This window comes from Lycorma delicatula, chromosome 3, assembly GCF_047948215.1.
Source record: "Lycorma delicatula isolate Av1 chromosome 3, ASM4794821v1, whole genome shotgun sequence".
Classification (NCBI taxonomy): domain Eukaryota; kingdom Metazoa; phylum Arthropoda; class Insecta; order Hemiptera; family Fulgoridae; genus Lycorma; species Lycorma delicatula.
Genome location: NC_134457.1, coordinates 36,210,841 through 36,231,575, shown reverse-complemented (window position 1 = coordinate 36,231,575; position 20,735 = coordinate 36,210,841). Strand labels below are relative to the sequence as shown.

At 31.5% G+C, this 20,735-nt stretch overlaps 1 long non-coding RNA gene across 3 annotated transcripts in view; it reads right to left on the bottom strand.

Annotated features, from left to right (window-relative positions):
• LOC142321502 (uncharacterized) overlaps positions 1-20,513 on the bottom strand; it is a 176,083-nt gene extending 155,570 nt beyond the window's left edge. For all 3 annotated transcript variants that reach the window (XR_012755647.1, XR_012755648.1, XR_012755646.1), the window contains exon 1: positions 20,211-20,513. This is a non-coding gene — a long non-coding RNA (uncharacterized LOC142321502). The remainder of the gene's footprint in view (positions 1-20,210) is intronic.
• Positions 20,514-20,735: the final 222 nt, after the last annotated feature.

Genomic DNA, 20,735 nt, shown 5'->3' with positions numbered 1-20,735 from the left:
TACAAAATCGCTTGATTCACCATTCGTAGTATGAAACACTTTTTTATGATTCTTTTTAACAACTGAAGGCCATGATGGGTCATTCTCAGAATTATAACCAATGGTAATTGCAAAAGGAGGTGACAAAGAATTAAAATAAGTATTATTATGAACACCATCGTTAGTCATGTCATTTCAACGTACATAAAAATTATTATTAATATGAGTATCGGATGCACTAGTCATGATGTACATCATGTTCGCTTACGTCAGAAACAATAATACTTTCAGTGAAATTGCCTTCACAGATGTTATTAACTAAATTAACGTTAAAATGTTCATTAGAACTATTAATTATAACAATATCAGTATTATTTGTCAGCTTTTAACCTCGCTTGCGCTTTTCCTTACTATTAACATAATAATTAGCAGGGAAACCGCTAACAATACTGTTACATTATAGATTACAAGATTTGGATACAGCAGAAGATTTCATAGAAACAGATGTAACGGAAGGGGAATTTTTCATAAAATTGGCAAACTCACTATTCCAATCGTGCGAGAGGCTTCGAAGAACAACTTCATTAACTCAGAATTTTCAGATCTAAGACTTCTTTGAGTTTTCCAGCGTTGGAATCAAGAAGTTTCCATGATACTATATCGATATACGTATTCCAAGATACGATATCTGAGCATCTTCAAAATTGGCGATAAACCTTCTTTCAGTGGTAAAAGTTCCAAATAAAGTATTTTCTCAAAAGCAATGATTGTGACATGTTCAGATTTGACAAAACGGAAATATGTGTCAGATACGTGACTAGAGGGTGGTGAGAAAACATTTACACTGAAATAGATGATGGTAAACCAAGAAATTGTAATGCAAATGAATCAGAAACGGAAATATCACCCACAGAAAATTTACATTGTAAAATGCTATTTTAGTTGATGCAGGAGTTTAATTTTAGATTGATAAATCTGTTAAATAGACACCAGTCTGACTGGGAGAAGATCAACTACAATTTCTACTAACAGGAATGTCATAATTGATCTTACGACTATTAGATAAACGGTTTGTTAAGTCATTTATACCACTTAAACAAACCTGTGGAATAATTTATGACCTCATCCTCAGTCAGCTTAAGACAATGGACAGTATAAAAACGGTCGTCACACATAGCGCAGCGAAGAAACTTTTGTTACAAAAAAAGAGCTTATTACAGATTGGACAAAAATCAGAGCTGCCTGGCATGGTGGCCAACCTAAGAGTGAAAAATTAAGGAATCTAACGCTACATAATGAACTAAAACTAGCTAAAGGGAGTATTTATTCAAGGTGGGGGATTCCTCGCTGGCCAATGATGATTGATTACTTCTCGACCTCGATTGATTACTTTCCTCGATCGTAGATCGAGGAAAAACACTTCAAAACTACCTGAAAAAGGACAGAAACTGGATGGAACCCTACGCATGTGGTGACGCGCGGCTTCAGCTATATCCATGCACTCATGCAACCAAAACTACGAAGGAGTTTTTGTTGCATTAGTGCGGAATATTAGCTCACTGATCACGTGTTTTCGTTGCTGCTCCCAACATCACATGAAACAAAGGGCAATCCAAAAAAACATACTACCTGCGATGCCACCTCATGGTAGTCTATCTCGATAAAAACGGCCTAATAATACTGCAACAAAAAACCTGTAAAAAAGTACTATATTATTACTGATACAAATCAGTAAAACAAAAGGAGTAGTAGAGAACTGAGCAAGAGCGTCTGGTGAGAGGCCGAGAAGGGATAATAATAGTTGTTTTAAATTTCTTGTACAAAGAAAAAAACAAATGGATTATTTATAATAATTTTTACTAAAAAGTATACATACTTTTAAAATTATAATAAAAATACCTTTTCTGTTGTTATCTGTTTAACTATCTACCCGTCAGGAGCTTTTCTTAAATTTCAATTCAATTTTTTATTTTCTTCTTAAAGTTATTGTGTGAATTGAATTGATAAATCTCTTTTTTTTCTTTTGTATACTATGAAGTCTTCTCTTTTAACAAATTATTAGTAACTACTCATCAAATATCGTTCCTTCTGTCAGTACAAAAGCAGTAGATAACTCAGTGACATAAAGCGGAATTATTTATTACTTTTGTATAATTTGATCAAAATCTGTTTTTTTAATTATCACGTACCACAGTTAAATTTAGAGGATTAAAGAAAATATTTAAATGTAAAACATTTTAATAAAAGTTTTCAAAAAAATTATTTATTCAGCTAATTGCTTCTCAGAGATATTTATGTATTACATTTTTATAATAGTTTCTATGTTTTTAAGTACCATAAATTTCAATTTTACAATCGATTCTGGTCGTTGAACAATTCCTTAACCTGAGATTTAATCAATACTCTTCCTTTTAAATTATCTTCACCTAACTTAAAAAATTATGAAAATATTCTTCATCAGTCAATTTTTTAAGCGATAAATTTCATGAAGAGGTACAAGTAGGGAAATAATTATAACATTCTGTTGTTTTAATTAAGCCATTGTTAATAAAAGCAAGTTACGAGAATGAAATAACTCTGACCGATTGGAATGAAAAAAGGTTTAACCAATCACGATACATAACTCCTTAAAACCAATCGCGGTATTGAATGGTATTTACTCAAAATCCAAACCAATCACAAGACCTCATTTCTTATCAGTCACAGTGACACTAACACACACACATATATATATATATATATATATATATATATTGAAGTATATATATATATATATATTGAAGTATATATATATATATATATATATATATATATATATATATATATATATATAATTTTTTTTAATAATAATAGTAATCAAAAGCATTTATTTTAAAAGTTATAGTTGTACATGCAATTAATACATTATTGAAAATTTATTATTTTCTTTAAAAATATTTTGCGTTTATTGGTTTTTGTTTCTTGAAACAAATCCTAAATTAATATTATTGTGAGGATACGTCCACTCCTTCCTGCTAATACACACTTGGTATCTACATTCATTTGACAGGCAAGCCCCTACGTGTGTGTTCCTGCTTGTGTGTTATTGTATTTTACCATAGAACAGGTTAGTAAATTTTGAACGATACTTGCCCGTCTCGCGTCCCTGTGTTTGTGTATACATTGAAATGTAAATGAAAATGAGAAACAAAAATTTAGTCTTCTCGCTAAGACTGAACTACTGCTGGCGTCGCAGCAGATTTACCTACTCTGAATGGCCCCATCAGAGGCCCCCAACGGGGTCTCGCCCTGATCATGGAAACAACCAGACTTTCCGCTTGTGGATAGCCGAGATGCCTTACACAGAGCTGTCCTTCCCGGCCCTAACGTACTAGGTTCCTGACTAACTTGTTTGTGTTATGTTTCTGGCGTAATAACAGGATCGGAGGGGAGGTACCCTCTGTAAAATCAACTTAAAATTCATTCCAGTGACAAAGGCAGTTGTACGTGTAACATCTGCAATTCCTATCAGAGAAATGATAATTTATTAACAACGTTTCTATAGCAATAAAATTAATATATTTTTATTTAATTTTTTTTATTGTTGAGAAATCTTTTAATTATTTCATTTCGATATATGAATTAGAATTTAGTAATTAACTAGCTGAAGAGTCCACAGCTAGGCCCTCCTGGCGGGCGGCGTCTCGGATGGGATTATTAGGTGTCTAAAATTGATTACAGAAGTAATCAATTTGGACACCATGTAAAAAAATATTTTTTTTTTTTTTGAATGATGAAAACTGATGTAACGAAAGTTAAATTAGAAATTTTACCCTACAAATTGATAATTAGGGTGGTGGCGAGAGAAATGCCAATCATTAGTTATTTTATGATTTTTATCGTATCAATGCATGAGCATGATACTCCACTGTGTGATAGAGTAATTATTCGTATATCTTATTCCAATAAAAATTTGTAAAGGAATTATTTTCTCTCAGTTTGATTTTAGCAAACATTTAATTTTTAGTATTTGTTTCTTTTCACCATTCTTCATATCTCTCTCCTGTATAAGTAGCCCATTCTAGCTCTGATGAAGCACTACATTTTCTAAAAATTAAAAAATTAATTTTCTAATTCTTGAATTTATTATTGATATTATCGACGTTTTTTCTGTACATATTGGGTTCGATTCTTGGAAGTATCTAGTGTGCTTTCACCATAATTTCATCAGTTACATATTTTTACTTAAAATGCGTTTGTCATCCAGCGTCTTTCTGATGGAGATAAAACACGTAGGCTCGATTTTTGTTTACAGTTACAGGAAAAGATGTTGTTAGATGAAGGTTTTCTAAACAAGATAATTTTCAGCGATGAAGCTACTTTCCATATTAGCGTCAAAGTAAACCGTCATAACGCGCGAGTTTGGGGAACTGAATGTAAAACACATTCGGGATTCTCCGAAAGTAAACGTTTTTTGCGCGATCTCTCGTGAGGCGTGTATGGACCGTTCTTTTTTATGGAAACGACAGTAACCGGCATGATATACCTGGTTATGTTACAATTATGACTTATGCCTCTGCTACACAACGACTTCATTTTCCAGCAAGATGGTTGTCCTTCCCGTTTTCATAACGAGGTTCGACAGTACCTGAACACAACATTACCTCGGCGCTGGATAGGACGTGCGTCTGAAGAAGACCGACACATTATGCTGTAGCCACCAAGATCACCAGACCTCACGCCATGTGATTTCTTTCTCTGGGGTTACGTGAAAGATAAGGTGTTTGTCGTTCCAATGCCGCACGATATCGCTGAGCTAAAGGATCGCATAATCAATGCAATCAACTCTATCGAAAATGACATGTTAGAACCAGTTTGGCAAGAGCTAGATTTTCGTGTTGATGTGTGCCGTGTCACCAGAGGAGCACATATTGAACATGTATAGATTTTAACAAAAACTCTTTGAGTCCCTGCATCACCTAGTACAACCTTCATTTAGGTACGTGAAATACTTTTTTTGTACTGAATTTTTGTAACTCCTAAGAACATTATGAAACGCCCTTATTTAATGATTTTATACAATAAAAAAATCTTTGGTTTACCTGTTTAACCATTAACTTCACAGAATCTCATCATTGTTGTTAATCCAACATGACCGATGTGTCAAGATCAATTATAATGTACAAAAACGTTTTTTTTATTATTAAAATTAATTACAGTGGTCAACACAAACTTAGGAAGGAAACAAACGTTTTATAATGTGGTATCACAATGAAAACGTATTTAGGAAAGCACTACAAGTCATGTTTTTATGTTATCACAATTTAAATTTATTCATTGTGACATTAATATCCTATTAAATAACATTTAATTAAGTAAATTTGAAATTGTTTGATTTCATTTTAAATCAATTTTATAATTTTACATTGATGTAGTTTTTGAAATATTTAAGCAAATATTAAATCAAAACAAACTTCCAAAAAATTAAGTCAATGACTTCGGTAATGAAATATTAAAATAATAATACTGATTTCAATCTTTCATAGCGTAACTTGAAATTGTATTTGAGGTAGTGTAATAATATACTACCTCAAATACAATTGTTATATCCCTTTCTAAAAATGTTAAAAATTTCATTTTGTTTTCAATATTAACTTTATAAATTAAATTTATTTTCACAGTTTAATAGATATTTACATTATACAGAGTGTATCACAAAGCTCTCCTGGGACTTTGAAAATAATGAAAAAAGTTCATAAAAACATAATTCCTATAATGCTTCGTTTGCGAGTTATGACTACTGAAAGATTTCGCTAGGTGTCCTTGAGGAAATGAGGTCGTAATGAAATTTTTACGACGTTAATTAAGGGCCAGAATTAGTGGTTTCTTATAGTTCTTGGTCTGAAAAATTGAACATAATAGATCCCAGAACCGTATGTGAAGTAAGTTTTGAGAAATCTGGAGAAAACCAATAAATTGGGCTAAAAAACCTTGATTTTTATGTTTGACGTACAGCATATAAAAACACATAAAACCAAAAAAAAACTCTTTACACGCAAACTCTTTTAAACAGAAAACTCTTTTCTCTTCACAGAAAATTACAGTCGAATCATATAAGATGGATAATGTAATTAATCTCACCTCATAATATGGTCGAAATGCTGACAACACGTTATTGATATTGAAAAACCACTTATGGTATAAAGAATACGGGGTGGATTTTGATGGTGAGGACTGAGGACTGATTATCCATCTGAATGCTGAAATAATAATATTCACAATCACAATAAAATTTCCTCTAAGCTGTAATAAGCTTTTTTGAGGAATATAGAAAACTATTTCCATTTAATTTATGGTATTAATTACAATACAGTATTTTGTAATATACAATAATATATTTAATAATTTTTACATATTTTATTATCAGAATAAAATTTTTCTTATGTTAAAAAAAGTATGTCTTTACAAAGAAAATTATTTCAATTTTATTGTCGAAAATGAACATGCATATAATAAAGTACAAATCAAAACTCGCATACAAATCAAAACTCTATATTATGACAGATGGAACAAAAATAATATTAATAATAATAATAATAATAATAATAATAATAATAATAATAATTGCAATTATGTTAAGTACAAAAAAGCCAATAATTCACTTTTTATTGGTTTAATTTACATTTTAATAATTTATTATATAGTTTATGAAATTTTAAATTAAAATTAAATATTTTCATTAATTATATTAGCCAATTTTTTTATTCGCAAATTAACCATGGAATTATTAGCAGATTAACATATCTCATGATTTATACACGATTTAAAAATATTAGTGGTGGCTTTTTATTACCCGTTATAAATACTCTAGGTTTCACGGAGTACACACTGATATAGATAGCAGAATGAGTAGTATACTCTTATCCCTTGGTAATGTGCCACACCTTAGTAAGTAGCAATCATCTAGATGTAGCGCGGGACCACTAAGTAAAACAAAATTTAGTAAGTTCAGATAGGGGTTTTTAAATTATACCAAATTTTATGATAAATAAGCCGCACCTTAAAAATGTTTATGCATTATGTAAAATCCGTATAAAAGTAATTACTTTTATAATAATAGATCGTGGATACCTATGTTCTTTGGTGTGTTTTTTTATCCCATCCCCGCAGGGCCGGACCCATTGCGGAAGTACGCTCGGTTCTAGGGGTGCCATTGCCTCTAAGCTTCCGAGCGACCATGCCGGAGCCGGCTATGCCATCCGCGACATGGGGTACAACCCAGTCAGCAGGGACTAGGTTTCCTCAGTTGCCTCGCATATAACTGTGTGACCCATGACGCCATTAGGACTGCGCTGGAGAGTATGAGTCCCCCCATATCTGAGAAGGATAATTCTCTCCTACCTCAGTGAAGGAAGTGTAGGACAGAGCAGTTGAACGGTGCATTGATAGAGGAGTTCCACAAGGGTTGATACTTGCGCCAGCCCTCTGGAATATAGTGTGTGATGGCATATTTCGCACTCTTCTACTGCCGGGTGTCACTCTCGTAGGTTACGCAGACGAATTGGCCTCCATGGTGGAGTGGAGTACTATGAGAGAGTCCATCGATCACATATAAGGCTCATATACAACAATCAAAACCTGGATGGCCGGAGTCGGGTTAACTATGGGTCCAGATAAGACGAGATTTTTGTGATTACAACAGCCAAGCGAAGACCAACATTGAAGATTTTACTTGAGGGCCAAAGGATAGTTTCAAGGAATGCGATAAAATATCTTGGAATATGGGTGGACGCCAGGATGCGTTTCGGCACCCCCGTCTTGGAAGCCTGCTCGAGGGCTGAAAAAGTTATGCGTCTGATTGCCAGAATATTGCCGAATTGTGGGGGACCGAAGCCGCAGAGCAGGAGGCAGCTGTCTGGAGTGATATACTCCACGTTACTTTACGGTGCCGAGATATGTGGAGGGGTCATTAGATACGGCATATACAGAGGTGCTCTCGAATCAGTATACAGAAGGAGCTGTCTCCGTATTATAGCTGCATAACGTACGGTTTCTCGAGAGGGAGTCGAATTGTTGGCGGGAATATTACCTGTCGATCTAGAGATCACCTGCAGAAAGAATATTAAAGAGCAAAAGGCGTCAACACCTGCCGAAAAAAGCAGTGGTTAGCTATATTATGGAAGAAATGAGGAGAAAATGGCAGATGCGGTGGAAAACTAGTGATAAAGGCCGATGGACACACCGCATAATTAGGGATCTGAGAAGTTGGTTCGAGAAGGCCCATGGCTTGCTGGATTACTGTCTCACACAATTTCTAGTGAGCCGTGGGGGGTTCAGAGAATACCTTTTTAGGTTTAAGCTTGATCACTCCGCTAGTTTTCCGGTGTGTGTAGACGAAGAAGAGACAGCATATCAAGTCTTCTTTCGCTGCCCCCGATTTCAGGATGCAAGGAGGGAAATATTGGACACCATAGATAAAAGGGAAATATTCCTCCCAGAGGAACTGCCACAGATCATATTAGAAAGCGCAGAAAATTGGACGGCTGTAGCAAGGTTTGCTAGGAAGATCATGGAGGAGTTGTACGTCTGGAAGAAGTTTCACAGAGGTAGAAGAAGGCGTCGTCGGAGGATGCGAGAGCGGAGAGGCACGCGGCTGAGTGTCTAGGGGGTTCCCCATACGTGTGGGGATCACCTGGGTGCGATGAGGTCGTAGGCACTCCGCTCCCGCATCCGATGGTGACCCGTGAGGTACGTATACTATAGTGTTCGATTGTCTGTGAGGTGTTTATTTATGTGATTGGATGTGGCTGACTTTGATGTGATGTGTGGAGTGTGCGGCGTGAGTTATGTTTCATGAGTGATGATTGGATGTTGCGGAGTGTGCGGTGAGATTTAGCCTGATGTTTGATATCTTGTGGGTGTGAGGTCCGTGTGTGTTGACTGTTGTGTCTGAGTGGGTATTCCCCCCTTCAAGAAGTAATGTACACCAGCTGAACCAGGAAGGAGGCTAGCCATGGGTGGAGTTTAGTCGGTAGTGCGCAGGGAACACATACGCATTTAATAACATCTTGCGGAACCTGTTAGCGAGCCCGACACTGTTCAGGCGCCCGTAAATAGGATTCCTCCACCTCTTTAAAAAAAAAAAAAGGTCTCCTCAGTTTGCCTGCCTCAAATCAGGGGTTCTCTAACCGGGAATCAGTCTTTAATTTCCTGCCTCAAATCAGAAGTTCCCAAACAGGGGACCTCCAACCGCGGGACTCGATGTTTAGGTTTTCCCTTTCTACTCATCCTAGGAGTTCCCGTTCATTCATCGGAAGTGCGAAAGCTCAGCGTCGCGTTCCTCAAGAACGGGGCTATCCAGCCACACCCTACACTATCCCACTAGGTATCATTCTCTTCCTCTTCCACTTCCTCCACCGCCTTCCTTTTCAAAATGTTACCCACCATCCTACCAATTAGCATCCAGATTGCCACATAAAGGCGAAAACATTTTCTTTTTTTTTAGTTTTTTTTGCTTGGGGTAGAAAAAAATAATCTTTATTGCAGCAAATTCCGATTTTACTAAATAAGAATTTTCTTGCAGTTATTATTAATTCATTAGTTTAGGCATAAATATAGATCCTTATGTAAATGATTACGATAATGCTTATTTTTTTGATTTATTATTTCTTCTTAAATGATTATTTTTATTTCATTAAGTAAAGTATTTTTATTTTATTAAATTACTGTTCGTCAATAACCAGTTGGTATCAGTTTCAAGGAGGGAAACACGAAATAATTAAACATTTTGAATCTATTTTCATTTCGAATTTTCATTTTGAATTCATTTTTATTTTGAAGAAAGCGGAAAAAAATGGCCTGTGATTGTAATTAACATGTGAAAGCAACATCATGAAGAAAGTCCGAGTCAAACTACGTACTCAGTGGAATAAGTTCTGGCTGCTAAGTCCTTGGACGGACTTACATGGCATCCGGGAGAACATGTTCGAGAAATCTCTTATCCCAAACAACAGATGAGACCAAGTCATACTAACTCGTCTGAGGATTGTAAACACATAGCTAACCCATCTATTTGGCTCTCCTCTGCAGAACTGTGAGGCGTGCAATGTAAGATGGTCCGTAAATCACTTACTCATATAGATTTCCCAATTTTCGGGTCTATTCGACAATTAAACCGGGGTTGAGATGTCTTGTGTTCACTGAAACAGAAGAAATACATCAAGACTGTTGCGGTTTTTCTGTGATAGTGGGATGAAGAACGTAATTTAGCGGTTTTGCTTACGTAGATCCCTTACGGAATGCTGTGTGTGCAGTGAAAATAGATTACTGGTAATGTTCCATTATTTATTAGCCATTTATTATTCTTTTTCTAGTTTATGTTTATTGTTTATTGTATTTGGTATTTATTATTTAATTAATTACGATCATGAGTTATATTTAAGTTTCTAATGACTATTTTTGTTGATGCGACCATAAATAAACGATGGAAAAAAGTATTTACTTAAATTTATTTTTACATTTTGAATAATTTTGGTAAGCAATGCAATTTGTGGGTATAAATGAGAAACATTTTGACTATACTTCCGTTGAAGCAACCATTAAAATTTTCAATCTTCATTTTTTCTCTTGTTTTGATCAAATTATTAACAGTTTAGATTGATGCACCAGGTATTGGACAAATAAATTGTCATAAATCGACTGTTTTATTTTTCTTCTATAAAACGCAAAAGATATATTTAACTGAAATGATTCCGAGTACAGAAAAAAATGTATGTAACTTTCATTTTAATGTATTTTTTCATTACAATATTTTCTCTCTCTTATTGTCGAGATAATATCCGCCTTGGTGTAGTACCTTGATTAGGATAATTACACTATGTATTTACCGCTGGTTTAAATTATAAATAAATATAGACATTTATCAGTTCATAATTAGATATGATCCTTTAATATTTGAATGAATTAGACAAGATTATGTATAAGTGTATATAAATGCTTTTAATAATTCCTCAAATGATATATTGTTAAAGTATGTATATTATATTATATTTTGTAAGTTTGTATGTTGAGTCCATTAAGACTGATAGCAGGCTGGAAGAAGACTGCTTGAATGTAGCACGGAGCCGGCTTATGTAGTGTAGTGAGCCGCTGAATCCTGAGGAGCCGCGTGCATCCGAAAGGAGCTGTGTGAACTGTACGGAGCCGCTCCTCAGGAGACGAGTGTGAGATGATAGAAAGACCTTTAAATTTTTAATTCCTTTTTAAATAAATTTTTAATAATATGCAGAGTCTAAACACTTATCAATTTAATTCGTTATAAGAAAAAAGAGTATTTTAAATTATTTTTTTTTTTAATAAAATAAATGTTATCCATAACGAAATGTGTTTTTTGGTTTATTATTAATTAAAACTTATTATAATAAATTTTATTTATTTTCCTTATAATTTGAAGGATTAGAACCATGTATAATATTAACCGGTAAAATTTTTTTGCTAACAGCCTAACAAATTTACAGAAAACATTTTACTACTTTAAAATAACTATCATAGTTTAACGCATTATGGAGTTCTTGCGTCAGTAGACTGATATTTATAAAATATTTTCCCTTATCTTTTGTTTTTAAATTTACAAACAAGGAAAACACATTCTATATGAATAACCGCATAATAGATTTTTAATTAAAACTTTAAAAAATTTTATTGATTCATTTTGTTGTTAAATTTCAATTAGTAACCATCAAATACATCGGAAATGAACATGTTAATTATTTATATATATATATAAAACTTCTACTTTTGTGAGTTTTAACTGTAGAGGATTTCAACTAATTTAAATAATAATTTTCAGGAATATTAAAACAGTATTTTTTTTTTTTGTAAGTAATTGATAGTAGCAGATCTTATTCATTAATCAGTACCAAATTAATGAGAAACAGAGGCATCCCCCGATAAAAAAATCTGATTGGACACCAGATAACTTCCTTGCACTCCTATTAAATTACATATACACCTTTTTTTCTGCCCTTAATTTAATCATATTTCAATTGAAAGTAAGAAACGCTCCTCCAATTCTTTAATAAAGTGGACAGTAACGCAATTGCTGAAATATTAGTTTTTATTAACATCAGATATTTATACAATTATTAATTCAACAATTTCACATGAAATATTAGGGTAGAGTAAAAGTCCCTTTATTTCTCTTATTACTAGATCAGTATTATTCGTATCTTCAAGAGTTGATTACCAAAGTTCCAGATTTCTGTGTCGTATAAAAAAGTTAATAATAATTAAACTGATCCGTTTAGTGAACTATATTGTATACTAGTTACAAATGATAATTTCGACCTTACGGATTAAATATCCAGTTTTTATTATTGGATTATTTGGTGAATAACCAAAAATGAAAAATAACAATCATACAGGAAAAAGAAAGAAAACATGAAGAAATATATATAACAAAAACGACAAGAATATGAATATGAAGAGGAAGAAGATGTTAAAACCAATGAAAGAATAAAAGATTAAGAAAAGATCAAGAATATAAAGAGAGAAAATTTGAAAACTAGAGAACGTGTACACAAATTAAGATCAGGAGAATTATATCAAACCAAAGAGCGATTAAACGATTGCCAAGTAAAAACAAATAAACGAAATGATGATCAACTCCTTATTAGGGAGAATATTGTTCGACAATATCAGAGGTGTAGTGATCTAAAAGATAACAATTTATTGTTATTTATTAAAGATCGGGTATGTATGCCTCAGTGTATGTTGTTCCTGTGAGGGTCTATTTTTCAGTCACTCTGTAGTTAACTTTAATGTAGATAAAATTAAACAGAAATTCAAGAATAATTAAATAAAATTAAACAGAAAGTAAACTAGAAAAACGATTCTAAATTATAATTTTCAACTAATATTAAATAAGCAGATGTTTTACTAAATGTATTACGTCTACACATACGTTATAATGCTTATTAAATTAAATTTACACATTTTCAAAAGTATATAAAATTTTATTCATTAATAATTTTTTCCATTTTTTTTTATTATCATTGAATTATTATTTTTTGTAATTTTTTTACAGTCACGGGTTCATAATTATTAAATCAATATATTCAAATTGAAAAAAAGTTATAAAAACAAAAGGAGATGAAATCCGATACGAACCGATGTCCCTTCTCTTTAAGATCCAAATATTTTATTAATTAAAATTTTAATTTTAATTTCGATTGCAATCAAAAAGGGATGAATCAGTACAACTAGATGTTGCAACAGAGCTAAATCAAAAATTTCAACATCTTACGGCTAATCGTTTTTGAGTTATGCGAGATATATATGTACATAAGTATATACATACGTCACGCCGAAACTAGTCAAAATGGATTCAGGGATGGTCAAAATGGATATTTCCTTTGAAATCTTAAAATCGAAATGTTTCGCGATTACAATAATTCATTTACTTTGTACAAGGAAGTAAAAAGAGAAGGAATTTTATGGTTTCACAGTGCAGTAAATTTAAAAAAAAATGAACGCTCGGAAAAGATTATCATAGTTGTCTCATTTACAGTGTTTACTCGTATCATTCATACACTTTTTTGACTAACATTTTTTACTTAAAAGTATTTGGATGATTTGTGCGAGGAATCGAATTTACATAGATTTATAAAGTAACCAAAATGTGATTATTATATTTATTTGATTGAATATTTTTTTAAAATATTGTTTATAAATTCAGGTGCGTGAATTACGCGATGGCGTGAATTACCCGAGTAAACCCTTATAATAAATTTAAAATAAAAAATTGTCTAGGACTACTTTAAAAAAAATCTTTTTTCCCTACACTATGTTCGTGTGGGTAACAAATCTTCATTACTATAATTCTTGAACAAAAAAACTATAAAGCCCAACCTTAGAAAAATTATTTCTAACTACAGCCGTAAGAAGAAAGGGGTAGATGATTTAATGTAATTAATTTACCACTTCGATAAAAATAGTTCATTATAATCCTGAGCCTTTATTAGGCACAGAGATACAAAATTTGTCAGAACGTACCTATTCTACTCTCGTCAATATTTGAAGTATATTATTAATGGGAAAAATAACTGGAAAAAGTTTTTAGAAACATGATATATTCTAACAAATTGTATACTTCGCAAGATAAAATACAGATTACGTTCAGGACTTTCAATTTAATTATCTTTTATTTTGTTATCTAATTTTAGAAAATCTTAATAATCAAGATTGCTTTAATTATTTTACATTAAAAAAATCTTATTTTGATACCACATGACTTCCTTGTACGCCTATTAAATTACATATACACATTGTTTTAAAATGAAAAATACATGAAACTTTGTTTCATTAATAACCTCTGACATTTTTTCATAATTTTTTATTATTAAATTATTATTCATCTATTTTTTTTCTTTTACAATCATAGGTTAATAAATATTAATAAATCAATATATTTAAATGAAAAAAAAATTTAAAAAAAAGAGGATGAATTCTGATTCGAACCAATGTGCCTTCCTCTTGTAAGATCCAAATATTTCATTAATTAATATTTTATTTGAATACAACTCTGGAACCAATGAAAATAAGTACCACTTATAATGTGTCATTGAAAAGCTCTCAATAAAGGCTTATTACTGCAGTTAAGAAAAATGTTAAAAATCCAAATTTTGGGCTTTTTTGGACAGTTTTGGTTCCGTCGATTGCAGTAAAAATAGGTGGTGTACAATTAGATGTTACAACAGTATTAAATTCAAAATTTCAACATCCTACGGCTAATCGTTTTTGAGTTACGCCAGATACATACATACTTACAGACGTCACGCCTAAACTAGTCAAAATAGATTCAGGGATGGTCAAAATGGATATTTCCGATGAAATCTGAAAACCTAATTTTTCGCGATCACAATATTTCCTTTACTTCGTACAAGAAAGTAAAAATCATTATTGTAATTTCACTCTTTCTTATATACTGCCGAATCTACATGTCGTAGAAAAAAATGCTTACTAGCAAAATTGTGTAGAATTATCTCAGCTTTCCGTTTGTATCAGCAACTGTTCTATATTTTAATAAGTAACTGATACATTATAGAAAATCCGAAAGAAAACTGAAAACTATTTTTTTTTTTTACAATAATTTGTTAATAAGAAACTGACAACACAGTTGTAGGATTTCCCGCCACGCGGCTTTTTTCTGATGCACTGCTCACAAACACAACTTAATTTAAAATGTTTATCATTTTATTTAAATATGATATTTTCGGTTTATTTCATTTAATGGTATTAACTAAAGCGCAAGCACGCTCATACCGTATTTCATTCGCCCGGGTTTGGCGGTACTAGTGGCCACTTTAAATGCATTAAAAAAAAAAAAATTAAAAAAAGAGGATGAATTCTGATTCGAACCAATGTGCCTTCTTCTTGTAAGATACAAATATTTCATTAATTAATATTTTATTTGAATACAACTCTGGAACCAATGAAAATAAGTATTTCTCCTGTTTTGACCCTCTATATATAATATTACACTTTAAATATTATTCATTTGTTTAATTATACCGTTTACCTGTAACGTTACAACGTACCAGACAACTACAGCAGTAAAGGCATTTAGTTACTTTTATACTGATTTAATAATAGATTGTGGATACCTGTGTTCTTTGGTGATTGGATTTCAATTAACCACACATCTCAGGAATGGGGTCGACCTGAGACTGCACAAGTCTATACTTCATTTATGTTCATATACACCATCCTCATTCATTTTCTGAAGTAATACTTTACGGTGATTCCGGAGGCTGAACAGAAAGAAATGACGACTACAGTTGTACGTAAGTGCTGCATTAGCGCTCCACTTAGTGAGTGGGGTTACTAATGACGCACTATACCCATTTAGCCACTAGTTTATTTAAAGAATTTTTTGGGGGTGGAGGTGCGATTTTGCAAAATAATCTTCCTTGGAAATATTATTTTTTAATTGTTAACAAATGTGCCTAAGAAAAATAAGACCTTAATTAGGTGAAATCTCGAGATACTGAGTGTGATCTTCCTCTACAGCCTCACCCCGTTCACCTTTTAAGTTGAAAATTTAATGACATTAATGCACGAATCTTACAATGTTTGGTCAAAATCGGGCTAGTTCTGGAGATATAAGGTGTGAAACACCGAATACACACACGTACATGCGAACATTTTCATCCACTTTTTGTCATTTTTGCGTTCCTTAGGTGTCAAAACGTAAAGATATGGTGAAAACCGCATATGCCCAAATTGAACCGACTACAATACTTTCCCTTGTAGAGCTGTAACTCTGCTATAGCGCTAGGCGGGAAAGTAAAAGAATTAGCAACATAATATTTTTATAAAGTGTTTTATTCATTTATTCACTCACTTTTAGCAACCCTTTCCACTTTTCGTTTTCTTGGGTACATTTTTTCTCCTATTTCGACCCTCTACATATAATATGACTCGTCTTCGAATATAACGAGCATATACTGCTTGTCCCTTGAATTTTCTTATTACAGACTTTCACTGTAGTTCTGATTTTGGTTTTGGTTTGCTTGGCATTTCTCCCGTCACCATCCCATTCGGTAGCCCTAAAGCATAAGATCGAATGTTTGTGCCAGTCAAAAGACTTTGGTTTGAGAAAGGAACATATAAGACTGATTAATTACTAAATTCTAATTCTTATATTACTTAATACTTATTTTGTTGGTACAGAAACGTTTTTAATAGATTCTCATTTCTCTAATAGGAGTTAAAGATCTTACACGAAGAACTGCTTTTGGCTTTTGAATAAATTTTAAGTTGATTTTGCAGAGGATACCTCCCATCCTATCCTGTTATTATGCCAGAAACATAACACAAACAAGTTAGGTTCACGAAGACGGGTGGGCATTTTTCTCGCTTTATGAATGATTTTTTTACGAAGTGCTCATGTAGGCTCATGTTTACTACTTTTCTGTTGTAGATAGATCAATTACTTTTCCATGTACAGACCGATGGAGACGCGCGTAGATGGATGGAAGTTTAATTATAGTTCACGCGTGTACTTCGATAGGGAAAGGAAGGAAAGGAAAAAGGTACGAAGTCTCTGTATGACTTTGTACCACAAGTTAGGATCGCGCCTTATCCGTCTTATATATGTAGATTAACACATTTCATTATGATAAATAATCGTGATTTAAAATTACATTGAAGTACTACAGGGTAGCGAGACGGGAGAGTATCGTACTTTACACTTATATGGTGGGATACAGTAACACACAGGTAGGAACTCACACGTAGGGGCTCTCCTGTCAAATGAATGTAGATACCAAGTGTGCAATAGCAGAAAAAAGTGGACGTATCCCTCAAAAAAATATTAATGTATGATTTGTTTCAAGAAACAAAAGCCACTGAACACAGAAAATATTTAAAGAAAATTACAAAATTGCACTAATGTATTAATTGCATTTGTAACGATAACGCTTAAAATAAATGCTTTTGATTACTGTTACTCAAAATAAATATGTAAAACTATATCAATAAAATAAATCTACAACAAACTTGAGATAAAATTGTTTATTCACTAATGAAACAATAAAAAGCTGAATAAAAAAAACATTTCTTCATTTATTCAAATATTTTTATTAATAATAACAATTACTCATGAAAAACACACGGTTGATGTAGGAGTATAATGCTACAGAAAGTGTAGTATAATTTTTATCACAACAAATGTCTGCCCCTCACAGCCGAACTTGTGTTTTGGTTCGGTGTATTGTACATGTAACTAAATATTTTAAATAAATTGAAGAGAAAATTTTTATATTCTTCGGTAATCTGTTAAAAATTACAAGGTAGTATAAGGCCCTTTCTCCTGAAAACTGTTATTTTTCACGTTTCTACACGTACAAAATTTCTCTTCCTGTTACGAACCTTTAATAATTCCCTGAAAAAATGTTAAAAATTTATTTAATCCAGGGGTTCTTATGGTTTTTTTTTGTTTTTTTTTTTTTAAATATTTCATAACTGTGTTAAAAATAAAAGAGATAAATAAAAAATAATTTTTCTTTAAATTACCCTTTATTATGTCGAGTTTATAATTCTCTCAGGTTTTATAGCAGGTGTTCTAGTATAGTACGTATATATAATTTTACGCTATATTTACTTTTAGTTTTACACAATATTTTATACGATAACGGCACAAACAATTATATAAGAAGTACGAGCATGATTTAAATATAATTTAATTCTTGCTTAAAAAATATTATTATTGTTTGACGATTATTTTTGGTTTTAAATAAATAAAGATTAATTACGGTTAAAAATTAGAATTTATTTGTTTTGTTCTGCAAAAAGTTAAAATTAAAAATAAATGTTATCTGATAAAAAATTGTAAAGTAAGTAAAGAAAAAAAATGGAAAAATAAAATACGTGTGTTTAATAACATAGATTTTAAATAAAACGAAATAATGAATGCTGTAAATTATATAATTAAACCGTTTAATTGTTGAATTAAAAATATAAGATGTAGACACCACATAACTTTCTTGTACGCCAATTAAATTAAATATACACTATCTTTTTTTAAATTAAAAGTACATAAAATTATATTTCATTAATAACTTCTGATATTTTTCATATTTTTTTTATTTTATTATTATTGAATTATTATTTATTGTAAAACCTTTTTTACAATCAAAGGTTAATAACTATTAATAAATCAATATATTTAAATTAAAATAATGAAGCTAAAAAAAGGGAGATGACGTCTGATTCGAACCGATGTGTCCTTGTAAGATCCAAATATTTCATTAATTAAAATTTCATTTGCATATAACTCTGGAACCAATGAAACTAAGTACCACTTATCATATATCGCTGAAAATCTCTCAATGAGGGCTTATTATTGCAGTTAAGAAAAAGTGCAAAATCTAAATAGTTTTTTATTCTGGGCTTTTTTGAACACTTTTGGCTCAGTCGATTGCAATCAAAAGAGGAGGTGCACAACTAGATGTTACAACAGTCCTAAATCCAAAATTTCAACGTCCTACGGCTAATCGTTTTTGAATTATGCGAGATACGAGTACATACGTACGTACATGAATACATACACATACGTACGTACAGACGTCACGCCAAAACTAATCAAAATGGACTCACGAATGGTCAAAACTGATATTTCTGTTGAAATCTGAAAACTGAAATTTTTCACGATCACAATACTTCCTTTACTTCGTAAAAGGAAGTAAAAAAACTGCTGAAGATGAAACTAACCGGTAATATGAAAGCTATCGAAAACTACTTAAGATCAGTTGTTTTTTCGTATTTTATTTTTAATCTTAGCCTTCAGATTATTCCAGACTATATCTACTTTTAACTGCTTTTTTTTTAATGAAAACAAATTGACTTCGTTGCTTACGAAGAAAATGGTGAGCGTAATGAGGAATTGAAGGTTGAGAAGCTACCATTCCACCATGGAGGTCGGACATAAATGTGAGAGTTACCACTATAGTGTCATCAAACTGATTATGGAACAGATTTTATCTATTGTTTATTCAATAAAAAGAGAGAATAAATTACTCGTATTTTTCCTCAAAATATTTTAAATTTAGTTTCATTCAGATTTTAAACTGTCCGAACAAAAAGAAAAATAACAAAAGATTTTAGGGAATTTATCAAATTTAACTCTTGCTCCATATTTTTCTTTTTTAAAATCTATGCTAAGCGTTTAAATTACACAGAACAATTTTGTCAAAATGTGGGTTAAGAACCACTGTATAAAAAAATCAAAGCCATTTTTTTAAGAACTGTCTTCTTATTTTTTTTCAGTAATGCTTTTTGAGCAACAAATGGCGTAATTTAATTTCAAAATATTGGAAAATTTATTTCGAATTATTTTTTATGTTGCTAACATAAAACTTATAGTTAATTAAAATAAAATTATTAATTAGTATTTATAAAATAATTTATTTTACATTTTCTTAAACTAGGAAATGTAAAATTCTTTCTCTCAAAGAAAAGGGCCAAACCTCCGTTAAAAGAATCCAAGAGAGGTTATCTAAAAAACTTCAAACTTTGTATGTGAGTTATTCTATTTTTATTAATATGTTATTATTTTTTTTTAATAAAATGAATTTTTATTAATTGAATGGAAACATTTTTATTTATTTTTTTTTATTATTAAAATTGTATCTTAATCCTAAGTAAACCTACATCTTTAAACTTAAATTAGATGTATAATAAATTTATCTTACCATCTCGATTCAGACGATTTTGTGTGATACGTCAGCAGATATGACTTTTAATATTTATACGTGCTGTATTAACTTATCCATAAAGGAAAAACTAATTCTCCGTTAATAGAAATAAAATATTGTACTTAAAAGTTTTGTTTGAAATAACTGGTGTAAAACATATGGAATTATCCTAATTTTATTTTTTAATAATCAGACACATTTAGAAAATTCCAACGATACCTGTTTATTTATTATCACTTCTTTTTGAGACCGGATTTGGTGATTCCCGTTTTTGTACTAGACTAGAACGATACGGTGATATTATTAATTAATTCATGACGCGTTCACTGTACAACTAATCTATAAATGTACTTATTTAACCGGACGTGCGTCATTGTACGAATAAGAAGGGATAGTTTAAGTTCATCTTCACAAGTTCAGTATCATGTGAAAGTATTTAACGACAAGTTCACTAAGTTTTAATTTAATTTCGTATATTTTTTTAATCGAATTAATAATTATCTATTTATGTACAATTAAAAT